The following is a 25,130-nucleotide window of genomic DNA, read 5'->3' on the forward strand; positions in this document are numbered from 1 at the left end:
TGATATATCAGAAAATATATTGTTATGAGAAATGTCTGAGATTTTACTGCCTATGTTCTGTTCTAGAATTTTTATGGTTTCAAATCTTACATTAAAGTATTTTATCCATTTTGAGTTTATTATTATATATGGTATAAGGAGGTAATCTAGCTTTATTTTTTTGCATGTATCGGTCCCATTTTCCCAATACCATTTATTGAATAGACTGTTTTTACCTCATTGTATATACTTGCCTCCTTTGTCAAATATTAATTGGCCATAATGATGTGGGTTAATCTCTGGGCTCTCTATTTTTCCCCATTGATCCATGTCTGTTTTTTATGCCAGTGCCATGCTGTTTTCATTACTATGGCCTTGTAGTATAATTTAATGTCAGGTAGCGTTATTTTTTCTAGGCTATCTCAGCAGACAGTGTTAAGAAATATAACCTAATTATAGATATATAGCTATATCTATTTCTCAATCTATTTATATCTAGATATATATAATATATGGATGTAGATATAGATACAAATATAAGTATAATAATGTGTGCATTTATATAGTAAGTGTAGTTTATACTGATAAATGCAAATCCAATTCATAACTACAGAATCTATTCTTGTCTTGCATATTTGTTAATTCCCTCCTCACTGAGAAGCTTGAGTTTCATTATTCTTAAAACAGTTACCCATTTTTCTCAAGCCAACAATACATAGAGAGCACATCCAGTATTATTAACCTATACATCAGCAAAAAATAAAAGAAAAAAAACGTGCAAACTGTGGTTCAAAATTTATTACAGGTCTTACTTGTGGGGGATAGGGTTTAAACATATATTCAGAACAATGAACATATTTTAAATATACAGCTTAGTGACTTTTTACAAATACATATTCCATATAACTTGCATATCATCATAAGATGCAGAACATATTCATTATCACAAAATGTTCCTTAGCACCCTTTTCTACAATACACCCTCCTATTAGGTAACATAAATTAGTTTTATCTCTTATGAAAACTCATATAAATAAAGTCATAAATTGTGTAGTACTTTGTGTCTAACATGTTTGCTCAAAACAAAATCTATGAGATTCATACATATTATTGTACCTAATCAGTAGCTTTATTTTATTGGCCACAGAGTACATGCACATGCTCACTCAACTATGTCTACTGCCCCCACTCACTAGTACAGTGAAGTCATCATTGTTCATGCATGCATATTCCAGTATACTCTCCTTGTTGCCAGGATACATTGATGTTGCACAAACTGTTCTCATTATATTAACAATAGCTGGACTTTTTCCAAACAGACTTTGTCATATATTTCACTTTATAAGAAACTACCAAATTGTTTCACATGTTTTTTGTGCTGTTTAGGAGTCCCCGTAGCCTCAATTTCATTATTTTTTGCTTATCATTTTATGTTTTCTACTTATTTTGTGTTTAATTTGCTCTTTTCTTTACCTTCTTAAATTTGAAATATAAATAATTCATTTAAAACTTAATTAAATGTCATAAATTTCCTTGTATTTCTTTATTAACTCCCAAAATATAGTAATATATTGCATTTTCTTTGTTATTCAGTTTAAAATCTTTTCTAATTTCCTTTCTTTTTTTAATTTATATGTTATTTATACATAGGTTATTTAGTCTCCAATATTAACACAGTCCCAAATAGCTTATTATCCATTTATAATTTGTTTTCAGTAATATATCATATAATTAAGATTATAATTTTAAAAAATATATAGAGATGTTTTTTAGAGCCCAAAATATAGTGTTTTTGGTGAAAGGCTTTCTTATACTAAATAAATATGTATACTATTAATTTTGGATGTCATGTACAATAAATATAATTTAGATAATGTAGTTGAAGGTTTGCTCACATCTATACCATTACTGACTTTTTTTCTAGTTTTTCTAGTTTTTCTAACTCTAGTTTCAAAATACTAGAGTAGTTTCATTACTTTAGTTTTCTAACAAATACTCTCTGTCAAGACTCAACTCCCAATTTTTACCTATTTCATTTTCAAGTTCCTTCAAATACTTGTTGCTGTTCTTAATTTGGTCAGAGTTTGCAATTTTTGTCTTTAACAGCCTCAGTCAAATACGAAGTAGTCCACTCTTACTTGTACCAACTTTGTCACTAAATAAATTTTAAGTGAATTATTAATCTAGTCAACATGTTTTACTACTCTCCCACTGTGTTTCAGATATTGTTCTGGGCACTAAAGATACAAAGGATGTAAGACGATAACTTAGCTCTTTAATGAAGGAAGTCACAGTATATAACAATTATTCTGACACAGTGTAATAAAATAAGTTCAGGGAGTAAGTACTATGGAAGCACAGAAGAGTAGAACTTAGAGTTATATCTCTATTTCTTATCTTTCTCTAAATCCAATAACATATTCCCATTTGAGATAATTGTATGTTATATAATTTCTTCAGTATTTTATTTATGTAGTAGTGATTAAAGAGTCTCCTTGCATTGACTTGATCGAAGTAGACTCTCAAACATGTTGAAATACATTAAATTGAGAAGTTGCTATGGTTGAGAGTGGGTTTTCTTTTTTGGCTTAGTAACCTGCCCTTTTAAGATCTGATGGTGGGGGCGGTTGATCACCGTGGATATGCACCATTACATTTTTTTAGAATACACAGCTGTTTATAAAAGCAATGAAAAGGAAACTACTTAGACACAGAACAAACTTAGAACCAATGAAAAAGTCTTAAGAGAAAATTTAGGAGACTCTTTTATAACCTAAATATTGCAAAGATCTTTTCAAACCAAGAAATAAAATACATGTTTTAAAAAATATTTTATACAAAATTATATTAAGGTGGAGAGACATATGCCAGTTTAGGAAAAAATGCAGTTTTATCTGCAATAACTTTAAATATCTCTAATCCATAAAGAAATTTTTGAAAATGTTTACAATAAGCTTAACATCCTGAAAGATATGAATGAAAAAATCTATGAGCGGACAATTCACAAAGGTGCAAATTCAAGTGGCTGACAAACATGAAAACATGCTCAGTCTTTACTGATTTTAGGAAAATATGAATTAATTTAAAAAGATAGCACCCAAGGTTGAAAGGAATCAGAAGGAAAGAGGTTCTCATATATCGTTGTAGCAATTTTGGAAAGTAATCCTGCAACATCCACTAAAATTTGAAATGCCCATGGCCTTCATTCCAACAATCCAATCTCTTGAATTTGTCTCATAAAAATAAAAGTACTAGTAGGTAAGGAGAGATACACAAAGAGATCCATCACACTTTTATAGGAAGAAACAACAATTCTGAGGTTTTCTTCTGCAAACTCAGAGCATCTAATCCAATACATGAAAAGAGGACATCAGATAGCCGGTTGCATAGACTGAAGCCAAATAGGAGAGGATGAGCAAGACAACACTATTCTACAACTTGGAGAGGGCTATGAGAAGCTTATTTGAAATCCATTGTATACTTTTTCTGATCACTCCCTACATTACCTTACACTAATTCCGTCTGTGTTTCCAGTGTCTTTAGGATATCTCAAACTCCTCCTAGGTGGGGACTGAGTTCCTCTGCCAGCCCAGGACCTATAACAAGGAATGCTGCTGTACATGATATTAATCAGTGTTGGGTATTTGTTGAGCTCAGGAACTTTATCGTCCATGTTATTCTCTGAGATAACTTTAAAATGTGTTTGATTTTCTTTAAAACTATATGAGTAACAATTGTCAATCAATTTTGAAGTCAGCTCTTCAAATACATTTAGTTGTCTAAATATAGATGGCTTTCTACAATTTTATATCATCAACAGACCCTGGCTGGTGTAGCTCAGTGGATTGAGCGTGGGCCTGCGAACCACATGATCGAGGTTTGATTCCTGTGAGGGCACATGCCTTGGTTGCAGGCCAGTTCCCAGCAGGGGACCCATGAGAGGCAACCATACATTTGTATTTCTCTCCCTCTCTCCTTCCCTTCCCCTCTAAAAATATATAAATAAAATCTTTAAAAAATCATCATATCATCAACAGAAAAGACATCACAAATATATATTAAACTATCTATGTATAATGTTCGATAAATTTCTGTAATAATTGTTTTTTAATCTCAAAAAAATTTACTACTCTCCAAAGAGCCTAATTTTTTGGTGTTTCCCCAATAGTAGGTCAATGAAGAATAACAATATTTAAAATATGCAGTCCTTTGAAAATGCTTCACAAGAAAAAGCATTAAATAAAAGGACTTGAACCAAAAATACTGACAAGATTATAATAGCTCTCATAATCTAACTTGCATTTACTCTGTAATTACCCAGAAAAGGTGCAGAAGTATAATTCACTGATGTCACAGAATAGCGAAGAGATATATAATGAAACTGTGAACTAGTAGGTAAAATTAGTCACTGTTATGCTTGTTCTTGCTGATGATACCAACATTATGCAAAGCAAAGACAAAATTATTCACAGCTTTATTCTTCACATGCCCATTCCCACAGCACATGGTCAATCACCTGCTCTGTGCGTTGTTCTGCTCATCCTTACTGCATAAAGATTGCATGTGATTTCATTGAAAATCATAGGCAGCCTTAGCACAAAAAAATAGATTTGAAATTTTGCCAGCACCATTGCAGTGCTTTGAATTTCAAAATGAAATTTTTGGGAAAAAAGAAAACACGATTAATTAACTGGTGATCTTAGGGTAATCAATTATTGAATTCAAATTAAACCATCACCCATAAAGATCCTTAATCTTTCACAATTATATTATCACATGTTAAATTTCAGTTAATTAATAATTCTGGAAAATAAAAAGAGGGTTAAATGAATGTCTTCTTGCTGACTTTCATGTTTAATGAGATTGTGTCCAAAAAAATTTACTGAAAAATATCAACTCAATTTAATTTTCAGTTTTCTCAGAAATGTCACACAAGACAATAATTTTGGCTCTCTGAATCTGTTGCTTAATTTGTGAAATTAGGGAATACACTATATGTATTCAAAACAGTGAATGAAATGGTTTATATAAAATCTCCAACTCAGCACTTACACTGTGGCGAGTGATCAAGTTTTAATTCCTTTTATAATACTTTGAGTGTTCTGTTTGCAATATCATATTGACCATAGTAATAAAAACAGTATTACAAATACAAAACTTAGACAGACTGTGCATAGAAAATTTTCTAAAAATACCTTCTTGAAGCCCTGGCTTGTGTAGCTCAGTGGATTGAGTGCGGGCCTATCCTAAGTGAAATAAGCTGGCAAGTGAGGGACAAATACTGTATGATCTCACCATTAACTGGAACATAATCGACAAAAGAAAAGAGCAAACAAAATATAACCAGAGACACTGAAATTAAGAACACACTAACAATAGCCCGAGGGGAGGGGGAGGGGACAGTGGGGAGAAGGGTTTTCAGGAACTACTATAAAGCACACATGGACAAAACCAAGGGGGAGGGAGTAAGTAAGGGAGGGAGGTGGGCTTGGCTGGGGTGGTGGGGAGGGATGAGGAGAAAATGCAGACAACTGTAATTAAACAACAATAAATAAATTAAAACAAATAAAAATAACTTCTTGAGTTATTGAAACTGGGAAGTACATAGTATAGCTATCCAAACAGGAAGTATAAGAACTTATACTGCTTCCCATGGGTGATATGTTTTCTTCTTACACCCCAAGTAGTGAATATTCTTCCAATTTAAAGTGAGGGCAAAGGATTAATCTCCAAAATATACAAAGAACTCACACGACTTCAATCTAAGAAGACAACTAACCCAATTAAAAAATGGGGAAAGGAATGGAACAGACAAGGAGGATACAGAGGATCCAGAGACACATGAAGAGATGCTCAATATCGCTTGCTATCAGAGAGAGGCAAATTAAAACCACAATGAGATACCACTTTACACCGGTGAGAATGGCTATCATAAACAAAGCAATAAACAACAAATGTTGGAGAGGGTGTGGAGAAAAGGGGACTCTGGTCCACTGCTGGTGAGATTGCAGACTGGTACAATCATTATGGAAAACAGTATGGAATTTTCTCAGAAAACTAAAATTGGACTTGCCTTTTGACCCAGCAATTCCACTGCTAGGATTGTATCCTAAGAACCCTAAAACACCAATCCCAAAGAATATATGCACCCCAATGTTCATAGCAGCACAATTTACAAGAGTTGGAAGCAACCTAGGTGCTCGTCAGTAAATGAATGGATCCAAAAACTATGGTACATATACACAATGGAATTTTATGCTGCAGAAAGAAAGAAGGAGCTCCTACCTTTTGCAACATCATGGATGGAAGTGGAAAGCATTATGCTGAGTGAAATAAGCCAGGTGTTGAAGGACAAATACCATATGATCTCACCTTTAACAGGAAGCTAAACAACAAAACAAACAAGCAAGCAAAATATAACCAAAGTCACTGAAACAGAGAACACACTGACAGTGACCAGAGGGGAGAGGGGAGGGAATTTCAGGAGAAATAGGGGAGGGATTTAGAGGAACATTTATAAAGGATACAAGGACAACAACTGAGAAGGGTGGAAATGGGAGTGACGGGGGAGCATGGGGGGTGGGATGTGATGGGAGTAATAGACAGAAAACTGTACTTGAAAAATAATTAAATAAAAAATTTGAAAAAAAAATAAAGTGAGGAATAATTCCACCACTCTTATTTCACAGGATAGATGGTACAAAGATAGATGGTACAAGGACCAAAATTAAGTCTCTGGCTAGACAGAAACACATTTAGATTACAGCATTGATGCCCAACAAGACATGAATTTCCAGCTGCCTCTTGATCAGAATATATAATAACAATTGGAGGGAAAGTGATAAGGATATAAGTAAATTATGTATTTTTAGCTTTGTGTTAACATTTTTTAGAACTTCAGCAAAAATTCCAGATATGCTTGAAAAAATAAATTAATAAAAGATATTTTAGGAAATTTTAAACATTTCTGAAGCTCACAAATAGTTCATAATTTCTTTTTGAGATATGGACTCATAGAAAAATATAATGAAAGTTATAATCACTCTCCCATAAAAAGAGAATATTATATACAACTAGTTTCAGTGGATTAATAGACCCTCTAAAGTCCATCTGAAAATTCTGTCTTATCATTTGCTCCTCAGTTTATAAGCTCTTGATATATAGGAAATTATTCAAATATTGATGTTGTCATCACAGGATAAAAAGATTTATTTCAAACCCCCTTAATTCTCACATTTGAGCCTCTAGAAGTCCACAAAATACAGATCTCATATCATTGTTCAGTTTTAAAAAATCACATTTACCCAAATAAATTTGAGTAATTTCTAAATAAATTATTGCTCATTAAATAAATGAATGAGTTAATACACAGATAATTCTACTTTTTATTGACTCAGGTTTAAACAATTATTCTGTTCTGTGGATTTTAACAGAACCTTAAAATTACTATCCAAATCAGCACTTCAAGAAGAAGATCAATGGGACATTGTGACCTTTATCAAATTTGTTTTTTGTGACCTTTAAGTGAATGCATAAGTGACAACCAAACATTTCCTGCAAATAGTGACACAAGGAAGTGATATTTATCATCGACAGTGGTACTGCAAGCATAATGTGCACAGAGAAAAGCATTTAGCTTTCAAAGTATTAGATGAAGAATGAGTCTAGATTAAAACAAACTGAAAGTATTGTCCTGTGTCTGCTCAGTGTGGCACTCAACAACCCTTTAGTGAAAAGGAATTCAAAATTTATATCACAACTCACTATATCACAACTCACTATAGACTAGACATAGATATAGGCATGAGCTTAGACTTAAACATACACGTGTACACACATGCTCACATATAATCATGCCAGAATCCATTAAAATTAATTCATATTATTACTGCTAATACATTTTTTAAAAGAGAGTACTGGAGGATGAAAGTAGAAGGATGAGATAAAATGGAAGGTGGAGGAAGAGATGTTATTGTAGTTGAACTTTTAAAAATGTGAGGACAGCGTAGGCCTAGATGTACACTTTTGTTCTTGTTGAAAAGAGGGAGCCACATATACAAGCAATGAGAGCATCCGAGTAGAGAGGCTTTCTAAACAATGTTGAAACAGAGTAGCCCTGTACCCTGAGGAAGGGGTTGTAAAATATCTTTTTGAAATATGTATGTTAAGTGAGTGGTAAGCAAAGCTCTTTGTATCTCTATCATCCAAATGACACTTTGTTTCCCGTAACAGGGACTCCCAGGACACAGATGTTAATACCGCCATGTAATAAAAACTAAAAAGACTTGGGATACTTTGATGTGGCATTAAATATAAATCGAAATAACACAGGCTTTTACAGTACAGAAGAAATAAAAATAAATCAAAAGTATCCCATCAATATGAAAGAGGAAGACCTCAAAAAATTTCTAGCAAATGAGGAATAGTAAACAAAATCTTGCACAGTGACTATTAGTATTTATTTATATTCTTTGTTAAGTGAAACATTTTTTCATAATATAAAAATAATTTCATACCTGTTATCCTCTCAGCTCTAACATCTCCATAATGTTTAAAATTCCTCAGTGCCTAACTCTTACACCACCATTAGCTAGAGTGAAAACTAAGGCAAGGATTCATAACTATTAATAATTAACTCCTTGTCTGGGTCAACACTGCCTCATTACATACTTGAAGATTCTGGAGCCTAAGATGGAAAAATGCATATACATCCACTGGTTAACATTCTAGCTCATTCAGGAAAAGAATGAAGGGCCATGAAGGATGGGACAACATGGGTCATCGACGTGCTGAGAATTGGCTGGAACTGTTTGTCACACTGCAGAACTGCTGGCAGGAATGTTCCCACTGCCCTTTGGAAACACCTTGCTCCACGGCCACCACAGCCAGAACACGACTTGATGCTCAGGTGTGTCTGAGCTCAGGTACATATGATTCACTGAATCTAGATCATAAGCTTCCATTTCAGCTGCCACAGAGGCTGGGAAGAGGAAATTGCCTTCCAATGAAGGGAATTAGCAAAATACAGAGTACGTGATTAAAAGATGCTAAGTGATGAAATATGACAATTATAATGAACAGAATACTGCTCTCACAAGCCTTAGTTTTGCTCAGGTTTACAACATGTACCTCTCTGAATTGTATTATGTAGGGACAGAAATAAGCCAAGCTAGAAAAAAATAATTCCTTATTGACATGACTTCACTTAACACTCTTTTCTCAGCAGTATTTTCATTATCTCCTGTTACAATGACTCTCTCCCCCTGTGTTTAAACATGCTCACTTTTCTCTTTTTATCAACATGTAAGTCTGTAAATAACCCTTTATTTGACTAGTCTGCTATACCAACCTACCTTTCTGTCATTCTCTATATCTTTCACAATTTAATTTTTTAAATTTTACTTTCATTGTTTTTGTATTCCTCTTTCTAAAGGCTCCTCGGTTCCTAACCCCATGACTCATGAACTAGCTGCATTCCCAAAAAGCACAATGACCAGTTCCTCATTAAGTCCTGTGCTCTTCCAGGCCCAAATTCTCCTGGACTTCTCTGATGCACTCGGTGATGTAAATAATCTTCTGGAAGCTCTTCCCAACTGCTCTTCTATTTCCCCCACTTGGTCTTTGATACCTATTTTTGTATTTTTATTACTTCATCTCTGTTGTCAGCTCCTAAAAATTCTCTCTTCAAGCCTCTTTTTTTCTTTGTTATCTCCCTTCCCGAGATCACTCCACTCACCCATTTAAATCCACTTACTCATCTATTCCTTTGTTTATTCAACACATATTTATTGACTGTCTTACTAGATGTCAGGTACTCTGCTGCGACCTGGTGAAAAAAAGTGAGTAAGAGACAGGCTCTGACTTCAAGGAACTCAGGGTCTTTTAGGAAATACATAACAGAGACATCTGTTATAAAACAGAGCAGAGGGGCATGAATATAGCTGTGCACAGCTCTGGAATCAAAGGAGACAGGTGATGGTGAATGTCAATACCACTTTCATAAAGTTTTTTCTCTTTTTTTAATTTTCATAATTTCCTAATTAAGATGTAGTCAACATACAATATTATATTACTTTCAGGTGTAAAGCATAGTGGGTCAGTATTTATATACCTTACAATGCAATCACTACAATTAGTCTCATAACTGTCAACGTACAAAGTTATTACAATGTTGTTCACCATTTTTTCTATGCTGTACATTATTTCTCTGTGACTGACTTATTTTGTAATTAGATATCTTGCACTTGTGTGTTTTCCTTTTCTTTTTAATTTAAAAACAGCCTTTTCCTAAAGATTTTATTTATGTATTTTATTTTTAGAGAGAGGGGGAGGAAAGGAGAAAGAGAGGAAGAGAAACATCAATCTCACATGCCACCAACCCAGGGGCCTGGCCAGGAATTGAACCAAAGACCCTTTGATTTGCAGGATGATACGCAACCCACTGAGCCATACCAGTCAGAGCCACTTACTTGTATGTTTTCATTTCTACCCTTCTGTGACGTGACTTCAACTTCACCTTTCTTTTTCTCTGCTAGATATCTGCCCATCTGCCCCTCAATGCCTTTGAAGAAAATATGCTTAATATTGAACTTCTCATTCTCACTCCTACATTTATTTCTCCCCCACACATTCACATTTATGATGACAGTATCAATGTATACTTATCCAGACTAGCTCTAGACCTCTATCATTGTGGACTTGCCCCTCTGCCTCCCTCTTGACCTCTGCTTTTCCACCAATGATTCACTTCTTAAAAAACTAGTGGCCATACCAGGTAATAGCAGCATAGGGGGGCTCAAGAAAGAAAAACGGTCGCTTAACTCTACGACTGTACACTGATCACTTTTGTGTCCCAGTTTCCTCCTTTTTATTTTAGTTTTTTTAGTTTCCTCCTTCTTAAAATAGAATAATGTTTCCTACATCAGGAGGTTGTAAAAATTAAATGAGATGGCTTCCTGAAACATGTCAAGCATTGATTTTATGCCATCTATTGTTACTCATAGTTTCTATGTTGCTTATTTTTACTTTTCATTCCTACTTCCTTAACTCTGGCACTGAACTTAAGCCATTCACAAATGTACAATCATTTTATTAAATGTACTGAACCCAACAGGGTAAACTTGCAAAGGTACTTGGCTCCTTTATCCTACTGTCTCTTCACACTCACCCTGCAGATCAATTCTATCCCAGCCTCTCAACAAAACTGTCAGGTTAAAAAGCACTGATCAATACCACTTTCATAAAGTTTTTTCTCTTTTTTAATTTTCATAATTTCCTAGTTAAGATGTAGTTGACATACAATATTATATTGCTTTCAGGTGTAAAACATAGTGAGTCAGTATTTATATACCTTACAATGCAATCACTACAATTAGTCTCATAACTGTCAATGTACAAAGTTATTACAATGTTGATTCATAAAAACACTTAATTCTAGTAACAATAACTTTAGTTCAATATAATAATCAAAATTCCAAAGTCTTACTTCTTTTGGAGACTCTCCTTCCTCTGTCCTGACAGTACAACAATCTGTAAAGCTATGAGGTGAGGGGTAAGGTATAAAGGACTTCATTGTCCTCTAGTCATCCAGCTCCACCCTCAACCCACATGTTGCTGTTGAAGACCCCTCCAGGGTTAGACTGAAGGGAAGAAAGAATTAGGGACTAGTACTCTGGATGTCTAATACTTGGGTCCTCTGTCTTGGGAGAAGGTATTCAATTTTGACATTTTGTTGTTGTGGGTTATTCAGCTCTTCTGCGGTGACTTTGATATATATAGCTTCCCTGAGAAATCATCTATAACCCTCCTGTTCAGTCCCTGGGCCTCGGGTGGCTTCACTCCTCTGTTGGGCTGCTTCCCACTCCCCAGTAGGGCCTTAGGTACTCCAAATGCACTCCTAAGTACACATGCCTTTTTCTTGTTGGGAACCGCCATGCCTAGTTTTAGGAGCTGTAAACTGCCCATGGCTAAGGCTGCGTGAGCGACCTTCAGACCATAAGCCACTAAGGAGACAAAGCTTATCTCCCTGGCAGAAGCACCACTTCTGCTCCTTTTTTTCCATGTCTGGCCTCAATGCTTGATCAGTTAGCCAATGTTGGGTAAGATTGCCCAAAGGGGGAATGACCTAAGACAGGCATGATCACATGGAGGCCCCAGGGAAAGACTTGGGGGGCTATGGAGAAAGGAGGTGATGGACCCTTGCCCCTTGGCTTTGACAAAGGCTGAGTCCTCATTCTGTCTGTGAGAAGTCTCCTAAGCTCTTGGCTGCCTTACCCTGCCTGACTGAAGCCTGAAACAATGACAGAGGGTGGTGCAGCCCCGTACTGGAAAGGGCAGGCTCCCCAGGTGATCAGGCCTGAGAAAGAATAGGTAAAATCCTGCGAAATCTGCTTTGCTAAGAATGCTCTTAATTAAATAATAAAGGTCTGAGCAGGAAATGAGTTTGTTTCCCAAAACTTTGTAGCCTTTTAGCTGATATACCCTGGCTCAAAAAAAGCCCTAATATTTCTTTGTATGCTATCTACTGCTTGATCCTTACTGCCTGACAATGATTAATGAGCTGTACCTGTATTCCTGTGCAAATTAAACCCAATAAAAGCCTGTCTAGGTAAGGGCCAGTGCTCTCTCCCCTTGAGAGAGTGGCCAGGTCCCTCTGAGGTGCTTCCCCCTTGAGGAGTAGCCCCTTTCCCTCCACAGAACTTGGTAGTCCATGTGAATTTGTCTCATATCTCATCCGTGATGCCGCGAGAACTGTGAGCCAGTGACCACATCATTCTTTCTCTATTTCTCTCTTTTTCTTTATTTCCCTCCTGTCTTCTCTCTCTTTCTTCCAAAACTCTCATATTTTTTAAAGTTACTTTTTATTTTCAATTATATTTGATATAAAATATTATATTAGCTACAGGTATACATCATATAACTTACTAAGTAATCATCCTGATAAATCTCACAGTCATATGATACCATACATAGGTATCAGAATATTATTAGCTTCATTCCCTATGCTGTACTTTACAGCTCTATAAATATTCTGTGACCAATTTATACTTCTTAATACCTTCACCTTTTCCACTCATCTTCCAATCCCCCTCCCATCTGGCAGTTACCAAAACTTTTTCTATATATATATATATATTATTCTGTTTTTGATCAGCTTGATTTTTAGATTTGATTGTTGATAGATATGTATTTATTGTCATTTTATTGTTTATATTTTTGTCTTTTTTGTTTTTCTTCTTCTTAAAGAATACCCTTTAACATTTCATGTAATAGTAGTTTGACATGAATGAACTCTTTTAGCTTTTTCTGGTCTGAGTTCTTTACCTGTCCTTTGATTCTACATGATAGCTTTTCTGGGTAGAGTAATCTTGGCGGTAGGTCCTTGCTTTTTCATCACTTTCAATATTTCTTGCTAATCCCTTCTAGCCTGCAAAGTTCCTGTTGAGAAAACAGCTGACAGTCTTACAGGAGCTCACTTGTAGTTAACTAATTGCCTTTCTCTTGCTGCTTTTAAGATTCTCTTTGTCTTTAATATTTTGCATTTTAATTATGCTGTGTCATGGTGTGGGCCCATTTGAGTTCATCTTGCTTGGGACTCCCTGCACTTCCTAGACCTGTATGTTTATTTCTTTCATTGAGTTAAGAACGTTTTCAGTTATTATTTCTTGCCCTCTCTCTTATCCTTCTGGCAACCCCATGATGCAAATGTTGTTATACTTGAAGTTGTCCCAGAAGCTCTTTACACTATCTTCATTGTTTTAGATTCTTTTTTCTTTCTGTTTCTTTGATTGGGTGATTTTTTCTTTTTTATTTGCCAAAACTCTGTTTTGGTTCTTGACTTCATCTTCTCCACTGTTGATTCCCTATAATTATTCATTTTGGTCAGTGTATCTCTTATTTCTGACTAGTTCTTTTTTTATGGTTTCCATGCTTTTTTCAGGCTGTTGAAGTTCCCTCTAACCCTAAGTTCATCAACTCTTTACCTAAGTTTTCTGATCACCCTTGCAGCCAGTGTTTTGAATTCTGCATCTAGTAGATTGCTTGTCTCCATTTTGTTTAGTTCTCTTTTGGAAATTTTATTCTGTTCTTTCCTTTGGGACATGTACTTTTGAGTCCTCATTTTGTCTCCCTGTGTTTGTTTGTATGTGTTAGTTAGAGCTGCTACATCTTGGTAGAGTGACCCAATGTAATACGTGTCCTGTCAGACCCAGCAGCACAGCATTTTCATTCACCCAAGCTGGGCTCCTAGGTGCATCCCCACCCCTGTGTAGGCTATGTACACCCTCCTGTTGTAGCTGAGTCTCAATCATTGTGGGCACATCATTGGGAGAAATATACCCCTATGCCAATCATCTGCAAGGACTGGCTGGACCACCATGGAAGATCAGCTATGCAGGGCCTACCACACAGAGCAAGACTTACTTCAGTGGGGCTCTGGTGCCGGCTGAGTCCACCCCTTGAGTGTGTTGTTTGTGGTCGGGTGGTGCTTCTACGTAATTTGAAGCTGTCTACTTGGTGCCCTGGCTCTGGGGCATCCCATAAGTTGCAAGCCAAGGTCAGGCACAACTCTGTTCAGCCTGGGATCACTCCAGCAAGAGCTATAAATCCATCAGCGCATGACTGATACTTGCACTGGGCTTGCAGGTGCCTAGGAGAGTCTGAAGTGCTAATGAAGGCTGGCTGCCACTAGTGCCAAACCTGGGGCCACTTACAAGAGATACAGGGCATGCCAAGGCCAGGTGCTCTTTGTTTGAAAGATTTTAGAGAAGTTTGAATCGTGAGCCAAGACTGGTTGTTCACATGGAAAAGCCACTGGAAACGGCTTAGGTGGGCTTTCAAGTTTGTTGGAATAAAGTCTCAGAAAAAATCACCAGGATGGGGAAATAGCAATAGCTAGGTTGATGGAGACTCAGATATAGGGCCCTCCTGCCAGCTCTGTGTGGGAAGTGTTCAGAAAAGGAACAATGGGCTCTACCAGCACTTTGGGAGAAAGCTATCCTTCCAGCTCTTCCCTGATGACAGACAATTCAGTATCTTCCTATGTGTCCCCAGTGCTTTTCAAGCCACTCTCAGTACTAGAGCTCAGAGGGAGTGAGTCTGAGTAAACCCATCAGAGGCCTTTAAGAGGAACTGTCTGGGACAAAGCCTTTGTCACACTCAGTCACAATCTCTGCTGCTTTTTAAAGCCATAAGTTTTGGGGACTTCTCTTCCTAACACTTGAACTCTCAGTTGGAGGGCTCAGTGTGGGGCTGGGACCCTCCACTTCTCAGGAGGGACCTCCACAGCTTTGATATCCCTCCGAATGTCTATCTGCAACACATGGATATGAAACTAGCCCCTTCTGTGTCTCTGCCCCTCCTACCAGTCTTGATGTTGCTTTTTCTTTATATTCTTAGTTATAGCACTTCCATTACATTAGATTTCAGGTGGTACTGAATGATGGTTGTTCTGCAGTTTAGTTGTAATTCTTGATGTGGTTGTGGAGGATGCAAGTACTGCATGTCATTTTGACCGGAAGCCCAAAACTCTGCCATCTTAAGTTGATAGCCACAGCCTTTGATTCTAAGATTTCTCAAATATATGTGTATAAGAACATTCCCCTTTATCCCTTATACCTCTGGTAATAACTATAAAGCTTTTCAAAATGTTCCCTTGAAGTTCTTCACACTTGGTTTAAGTTGAATAGAAGCACCTTAGAGGGAAGAAGAAATTCTCTTGACTTCCAACAATGCATCCACAAGAATCCTATGCATTGGCTCCATTGCCCTTCTGAGCAGTCCTTGCCCTGCTTCATCCATGCCTGAGAGAGGCAATGGGTCTCATAAGGCACTCTGGGGGAAGTTTCTGAACAGTCCTAAAACAAGCCTTGTAGACACATGTTCCCAGTGTTCTCAGTCTTAGGACCTTGTGATAAAAGTGAGAAAAGCATCCATTTTAAATAGCCCTTTACACCTATACTAGTGTAGTCTCCATGAAACTAGTCTGTCTGTCTACAGTGTTTTCCCCTGTCAGTCAAATAAAACTCCCTCAAGCATTGCTGTATAAAGCTCCGTGGCTTAAAAACTCCCAGTGAGTCCCACTGCCCACTGAGGAGTTATGCTACTTATATTTGGTCTATAGATATTTCATACTTGGCTCATCTTTAATACTTAAAAATAAGATTTTTCCCAAGTGGTTCTTGAATCATTACCGTTACTTTTTAATAACTAAGAGAGAACAATCTATTAACAATTAATCAGAGTAAATGAAATAGAATTCTCCCTGCATAGATGAAAGTAAACTGTTCATGTTTAGAGAAGATTTACTAAAGTACTTCAAATTGAAAGATAGACACTCAAAAAAAGTAAAAATATTTTTATCAAACTGTGACCAGAAATGACAAAGAATTTCTCTGCAGATTAGAAGCATAAATAAGGAGCAGCACTCAGCCCTGAATAAATTAAGTATAATTATATATTATCTTATTTATAAAAAGACCTATTGTAGTTTGTTTATAGATTAGGAAACCAGACTAATAAATAATTTAGATTAGTTACATCCTTATTTTAGAAATCACTGTCATTGTTATAATATTGTATATTTTCTAAACAATTATTTGTATGTTACACTTATTGGGAAGCACCATACAGATCATCTTATTTAAATATAGTCATATGGAGAGTGTTTTACTAATAGAGAATAATATGGTAAAGTGTTCAGGGATGGAAGAATTGAGAATCATTCAAATCAAGTAATACATTTCAAAATAAATAAGATGTCAAAAGTTTCTCAAAACTTTTAATTTAATCAGTCTCTAGCTTTCAAATTAACTGATGAGGAGAGTGACAGAAGGAAAAAATTAAAGAAAAATGTGTCTTATAGTCTTGTTTAAAAAAAACTAAAAATACAGAAGTCTGAAGTTAGCTAAAAACAGATGAATTGTCATTTTTTAATATATTTTATTGACTATGCCATTACAGTTGTCCCATTTCCCCCCTTCACTCCCCTCCACCCTGCACACCCCTCCCCCACCATTCTCCCCCTTACATTCATGTCCATGTGTCACAAGTTCTTTAGATTCTGTATTTCCCATAGTATTCCTGCCCTCCCCCTATGCATTGGCTCCATTGCCCTAACATTCTTATTTTTGAGAATGAGTCATGATGTTCAAGAGGAAAGGTGTATGAATACAGAATGAGGTTGTTCTAATTTCTTGAGGTCTTTTAATATATTAACTTATATCTTTTTTTTTCCCACTTGAAGAAAGAAATGATCTGACCTCTGAGAGGCACATTTTCAAAAAATTCCATAAAACAGCAGGAGAGAATGCAGATTGAAAATGCAGTTCCAGCATCTTGCACTTTAAAAAGCTTTTAAAGCCTGTCTCATGCATTTATCTTTGAACAAAGATGAATGCACGAGACACTTCGTATTCTACCCTGCTTGGTAAGGCAGTGATAATGTTAAATCAATGGCACAATGATCAAAAATGAGAACAGGATCAATATTCAGATCAATTGAATTGCTTTAGATATTAAAAAGTAATTATTCTAGGACAAGTCTGTGTTAGCAAAAATAAGAGTATGTCTGCCTTGTCTAATAACTTTCACTTTAAATATTGACAAACTCAGTTCACAAATAAAATAACAAATTTGGGGGAATTGTATTGAACACAAAGTTAGCAGAAAATGTGTCTGGTGTAGATAAAAATACAATTATATTCTTTCACACATAACTCAGTAAGGGAAGATCCCCACCCCAAAGAGAAGCAAGTCTAATTTATTATTACATTTTGTAATAAAAAGTGGTCATTTGTGTACAAAAAAAAAAAAAACATAGGCAGAAGCCCTACCCTTAGCACCAGACGTAAATCAGAGCTGCCAGGTGGCCATCACAATGCATCGATCTCTGCTGCAAGTAAGTGGCACAGCAGGTAGAAGTGGAATTGGTTCCAGACTTTAAAGAACTTTAGTTCTGGTTAGAAAGCCAAACCTAAACATATAAAAAAATGTGAGAAGGCTTACAAGCAAAATAATGTAATGAAAGCTAACTTTTATTGGCAGCTTACAATGAGCCAGATACAGTTGTAAGCACTTGGTATGTTACAGTGAATTCTGTTGGTGGGCTGCCCAGAACCTCATTGCTCAGTGACTTTGTGTGGCCAGCACCTACCTGCCATAAGATTTTGCTGCAAACTACTAAAAGCTGGCCAGTTGTCAAAAAAACTGCCCTCTATAGAAAGAAAGCCAAGGAGCCTGGAAGTTTATGCTCTGTCACTTCCCTGGAGCAAACTACAGTCAGCAACTGACTGGCACAGGGATATAAAAAATGCCACCTTTCACCAAAGGTAGCACCAACTAAGTGGTATAATTTGCAGTTCACAGCTCCCAGTGGGATCAGCCTGGCACTAGTCTCTTGCTGAGAGCCCATCTTGGCTTGGCTTCTTTCCCCTGCACTCTTAACTTTTCTTGAGATCTCTCTCTTAATAAATCATTGGTATAATAAACTCTGCCTTAAGGTCTACTTCTAGAGAATCAGACCTAAAGCACATAAATGAACTCATTTAATATTTACAATTATTTTTACTGCCATTGTACCCATATCACAAATGAGAAAACTGAGGCAAAGAGAGGTTAAGAACATGGACAAGGTCACCTCACTCATAAATGGTAACCATTGCTTTGATCCCAGGCACTGCTGGCCTCAGAGCCAAGCTCTAAAACTCTATACATCCCGAACTGCAGATGTTTGCCAAGCCAAGGCAGTCGCTATGGGTGGCAGAAAGAATGCAGGAATTAAAATAAGAAGATTGATTGAATATGAGTGCTTTAACTTCATAGCCTTGTGATTTTCAGTCAGTCACTTAATTTTACAGTACCTATTTGTAAAACAGGAATATAACATGAAGCTATTGGGAGGATGAGATGAGATCAAACGTGTGCAGTACCTGGCCTAAAGCAGGCCTTCTAGAATGTTAGCAAAATTTTGACTTTGAGAATACCAACATTTCTTTGAAAGTGTATAGCACATTACAACTTGCAAAATGTTTTATTCAATCGTCTCTTCTAGTCTTTACAATAGCCTTGTGATAAAAATATTATTGGATATATTTTATTTATTATAAAAAATTAGAAGCTCGGGAGACTCTCAAAGTTAGCAGAACCAGGATTCAAATTTAAGGTATCTAACTATAAAATAGTATTGTAATAACTATGTATGGTGCCAGGGTACACTAGAAGTATTTGGGGGAATAGTTTGTAAAGTATATGATTGCCTAACCACTAGTCTGTGTACCTGAAACTGACGCAAAATAAGATTGAATGTAATTGAAAATAAATTAAAAATAACAAAATAAATTTTAGAAAATAAAATAAACATTGGTTAAGAAAGGTATCTGACTATAATTCTAGTATTTTATCTTTATACCACAGCCACTTACAATAATTAGTATAACTTGAAGATACTCTAGTAATTATTGGAAAATTTTATTTTATCCTTTGCTTGACTTTTGAAGAAACTAGTAATATTTTGATAGTGATGAGTACTATTAGCTCTACAGAAGTTCACAAAGGGGAGAAAAGATGGATGTGGACTATAGACAGTTTTAGGAGACAGTTCATGAAAGATGGGGCACTTGAGCTCCATTTTTACTTCTTCAACAAGCAACTATTTGTTGAGTACCATTTGTATTTTGAGCACTGTGCAAAAGTTGAAAAGGGGTAACATATTTCAGGAACCTGAAAAAGTATCAGATATTTTTTCTCTTACATTTATATAACATGAGGCTAGAAAGTTCATTTGGGGTCGATATTTGGAGACAGGGAAAGTCTGAATTAGAATTTTGAGGGTCAGGTGTGCAACTGAGCACTGAGAGTAATTGTGACATGATTCCAGTTGTACTTCAGGATCTACAACAGGGAAAATAAAGGATTGGAGAAAGAAGATGAGAGAAGGAAGAAGCCACGTTGAAGGTCTAGTGATAAATTAATAATCCGGGTGAGAAATATGAAAACAGGATAGGGTGATAGAACGAGGTATTAAGGAGGAAGTGTGAGACTTTTCAAAGGTCACATTAACAGGATTTGCTGATTGACAAGCTGCATGCTGAGGGTTGAGGAAGAGGAGAAAACCAGAGTGATTTTGTAAATGTTTCATTTTATAACATACAGTTAAGGTCTAGCTCAGAACTCACCCTGTTTCAAACCTTGATTCTGCCAGTTAATTGCCAGCTAACTCTATTTGGGTGAGTTGCTTTTCCTGCCTCTGCTGCTTCACCTATATTATGGGATGCATTATAGTGCCTGACTCTTTGGATTGTGGACCTTAAATGAGTTCTAACAGGAGCACCTGCTTGCAGAGGGGAGCCCAGAAAACATTCCATAACCATGGCACACTTTCACGCAAAGAAAAAAGCAAGAAGACATGATTTACAAGAAGAAGCAAATTTTGCGTGCAAGGCCTGCACTCCCAGAAGATTTGGGTTTGTCTTCTGGCATTGCCTTTCAGTTTGGGATTTTCTTACAATTCCTTAGTTTGGTTTTTACAGTTTTCCAAAAATGAAAAAGATTAGTTTCTTAAATCCTTAAAAAAATACCATAGAAATAAATCCTCAACAAGATTAACAAAATCTTCATTCATGTACATATCTGTCAGGCACATATACCCACAGCCTCAGGAACGCATACATTCACACTGTTCCTCAAAACAGTCTCATCTCTTCATGGTCTACACAATCGTTGAGTTAACTTCAGTGGCTGAGAGTTGAAAAAAACAAAAATGAAAAGTATGATATTTTAATATTATTACTGAAAATGTTAGTGTCATTGATAAAAGGAAATTAGAAATATCTCATTTAATATACAATAATATCCCATAAAATATACAATTTAATTTTTTTTCTGGCCAGCAGTGTTCCTTAAGACAACGGACTATCCTTTCTAAAACTCATGATTAAATAACACACAATGTCTCAATGTACTCACCTTCATTCATAGTTTTATTAGCTGATCTATTATTGATTTTTCAGTTTTTAAATAGACTTTACTTTTTAGAGCAGTTTAAGGTACACAGCAAAATTGAGCAGAAGGTGTAGAGATTTCCCATGTACCCCCTCGCCTGCCCCTACATATAGCCTTCCCCATTACCAACATCTCATCCCACACTCACCTCAGCAGTACATTTGTAACAACTAATGAACATCTTTATCGCCAGAAGTTCACAGTGTACATTAGAGTTCACTCTTGATGTTGCCCATTCCGTGGGTTTAGACAGATTTATAATGACGTGTATCTACCATTATAGTATTATATAGAGTAGTTTCACCACCCTAAAAGTGCTCTGTGCTCCTAATCCTTTATTTTTCTATTTTCACTTTAGTCAAGGTTTCTACAGCTGTCTTGGGGAAACTATTCCCTGGACACATCAATACAAAATGTTGCAAATACATTAAGGCTGAAGCGTGATCAAGTAAAACCTGTATTATAATTTTGAGATTTTTACATGCTAAAAATATGTATATATTATATATATATACTGCATATTTTCCCTTAGTTAATATAAATTAAGTCAATTTAGCAAAAATATAATGAGCCTGTATATGCATTTTTATTTTAAAAATATTTTCAATGTGTTTTAGGCAGGGAAATGTTCCTTAGGCAGCAATCCCTAACACTTAACGTATTCTTAACATGGGGCTTCATGTTTTCTATAAAGTACCAAAGAAATTTTCAATAAGACATTCAGTACCAACTAAAAAGTGAAAGTATTAGAACAAAGACTGTCTACTCAAGTGAGACAATGGAAAAGAAAAATAAAACTGTGACACATAATGTTGTGAATTTTTATCTGATACTTGTCAATAAAATTTTACCCCCAAAGTAATGCAAGCAAAAATGTCTCTAGACATTGTCAGATGTTCTCGGGGGAATAAAATTGCAAATAAGACAAACAAGATAAGTATTGACTTTTTCAATTTTAAATATACGTTATTGATTATACCATCACAGTTGTCTCATTTTTTCTCCCCTTTATTCCCCTTTCTCCTGTATCTCCCTTCCACCATCATTCTCCTAACTTAGTTCATGTCCCTGGGTCATACATGTAAGGTCTTTGCCTTCTCCATTTCCCACGCTATTCTTAACCTTCCCCTGTCTATTTTGTACCTACCAATTATGCTTCTTATTCCCTGTGGCTTTCCCCCCATTCTCCCCCTCTCCTTCCCCACCCTATTGATATCTTCCCTGTGATCTCTATTTCTGTGACCCAGCACATATTCTAGTTCTTTGCTTAGTTCATTTTTGTTTTTGTTTTTGTTTTTTAGGTTTGGTTGTTGATCGTTGTAAGCTTGTTGTCATTTTTCTGTTCATATTTTTTACCTTATTCTTTTTCTTAGATAAGCCCCTTTAACATTTCATATAATAAAGTCTGGGTGATGATGAACTCCTTGAACTTGATCTTATCTGGGAAGCACTTTATCGCTGTATCACCCCTTCCATTCTAAATGATAGCTTTGCTGGAGAGAGTAATCTTGGATGTAGGTCCTTGCCTTTCAAGACTTTGAATACTTCTTTGCAGCCCCTTCAGCCTATAAGGCTGTACCCTTACGGCCCCTTTGCAGCCAGTAAGGTTTCTTTTGAGAAATTGGCTTACAGTCATAGAGACTCCTTCATAGGTAACTATCTTCTTTTCTCTTACTGCTTTTGAGATTCTCTACTTCTCTTTAATCTTGGGTAATGTAATTATGATGTGCCTTGATGTTTATACTTCACTGGGTGCTACTTTGGGGGGACTCTATGAGCTTCCTGGACTTCCTGTAAGTCTGTTTCCTTTGCCAAAGTGGGGAACTTCTCCTTCATTATGTTTTCAAATAAGTTTTCCATTTCTTACTCTTCCTTTTCTCCTTCTAGTAACCCTACGATTCAGATGTTGGAACATTAAAGTTGTCCCAAAGGTTTCTAAGCTTCTCTTTGTTTTTTTTGAATTCTTGTTTCTTCATTCTGTTCTGATTAAATATTTATTTCTTCCTCCTACTCCAAACTGTTGATTTGAGTTCCAGTTTCCTTCCCATGTATAGGGAAGTGAATAACCTTCACTTTTTCCTTTATTTTGTAACCATACTCAACCATTTTTGTGAGCATCCTGATTACCAGTGTTTTAAACTGTGCATCTAATAAGTTGGCTGTCTCTTCATCTCTTAGTTGTATTTTTTCTGGAGCTTTGATCTGTTCTTTCATTTGGTCCATATTTTTTTTGTCTCAATGCTCCTGTTAGAAAGGGGCTGGAGCCTTAAGTATTTGCCAGGGTGGGTCAACCCATGTGGTTGTATTGTAGTGCAGTGTGTGGGGGTTGTGTCCAAGAGGGAACAATGCCACTTGCTCAGCTCTCCACTGTCCTTCAGTCACTTCCTCCACTACCCACAAGCAAATCGGGCCCTTCTGGTGCTGATTCCCAGGGGGGTGGGCTTGTGTATGTTCTAGAACCCTGTTGGTCTCTCCAACTAACTCTCCTGTGAGGCTGGGAGCTTCTCCTACCATATCAACCCCCACAGGTTTTGTCAGTCAGAGGTTTTGAGGATTTATTTCCCAGTACTTAAACCCTAGGTGGCATGGTCTCTGTCACTCCCCTATTGTTCCTCCCAGTTTATCTGCACGCAGATGTGGGACTGCCCAGACCTCTAGCTGCTGCCTTCCCATGAGTGTTCCCTACTGCAGCTGCCCATCTCCACCCCTCCTACTGGTCTGGATGAATGTTTCTTCTTTAACTCCTTGGTTGTCGGACTTCCATACAGTTCTATTTTCTAGCAGTTCTGGTTATTTTTAGTTTTTAAAATTGTTGTTGTCCTTCTTTTCATTGTGCAAGGAAGCAAAGCGTATCTACCTATGCCTCCATTTTGGCCCAAAGTCCAAAGTATTAACTTTGTCAATGCCCCCATAGTTTGGGGATGGACAGGTGATTCAGTTCTAATTAATGAAATATAAGAAATGTATAATTTTAAAAATTCTGGACATGTTGTCCTTTCTGTCCTTCCTAAGAAAACTCTTTTTTTTTAATTTATTTTTCCTGTCTTGGTAAGTTACCTTGCTTAGATATGAGGATGCTCTTTTGAACACAAGAAGAAAGTCCAAAGCATACACTGATCCAGGGACCTAACACTGTGTACCTCTTGCTCAAAGTCGGCACTTACCTATGGACAGAATTCTTACCATGAGAACATAAGTCCTCTATTATAATGCACATTCCCGGTAGGTGCAACTGAAGATATTACAACTGCATGACCATAAATAGGCTATTGTCTTCAAGACTCCACTTCCACAACTCTTAAGTGTGCTATAATGCTGGCAACTTGCAGAAATGATTGAGAGGGTTAAAAAACGGCCATGTTCATAAAGCAGGTATGTCTGCCAATGGTAGGAATTTAGTAAATAGTAGGTGTTGTCATTTGGCATAGTATCAGTTGGTGAAAACGGAATGCTCTCTTAATTTTTCCTCTCATTCTCTCCAAAACAATATTACAGAGTAGAGTTACCAGGATTCTCTAGACTGGACAAAATCTTGAAGTGACAGTTCTTAATTGGGGTCTAAAGATGGCCTTCAAAGGATCTGTGGACTTCCTGAAATTGTTTTCAAAGAATGTAGATGACCTATACACATGAACAGAAACATTGTTTTCATCAATTTTAGAAGAGGCTCCAAAGAAATTTAGTCAAAACTAGATTGACGATGAGCACTTAGAAGCTTCTTGACTTGGTAAGATTACTGTAAGTAGTTAATTTATATAGTCTGCTTCTGAGGAAAAACACTTCAAGGAGTCCAGCAGGAAAACAGAATATGTTTATTATGAACTTACAACATAGGTGGCCTTATAGAAGAAAGTCAGTCTCTACATCCTAGGAGTGATGTTAGTTTTTGAAATAACACAGAAAACACTTCTTCAAGAGCTTCCCCTCAAAGACTGCATGCCAAAGATAAGCTTCTTTCTTTAATGGATCTTCATTCTCAACTAAAAAGAAGAATTGGAAAGCAAATGCAAGACTTTCTCCTTCCCAAAAGAGTGCATTTCAGCATCCCTGGAAAACACAATATGAACAATTACATTAAGAATATTTGAGTCCATAAAATAAGAAGAAATCTAATTTGGATTGAATTTACCAGGAAAGAATTATGCTTTCTAGCC

Source organism: Sturnira hondurensis, unplaced genomic scaffold (genome assembly GCF_014824575.4).
Source record: "Sturnira hondurensis isolate 20B ecotype Veracruz unplaced genomic scaffold, ASM1482457v3 Scaffold0016433, whole genome shotgun sequence".
NCBI classification, from domain to species: Eukaryota; Metazoa; Chordata; class Mammalia; order Chiroptera; family Phyllostomidae; genus Sturnira; species Sturnira hondurensis.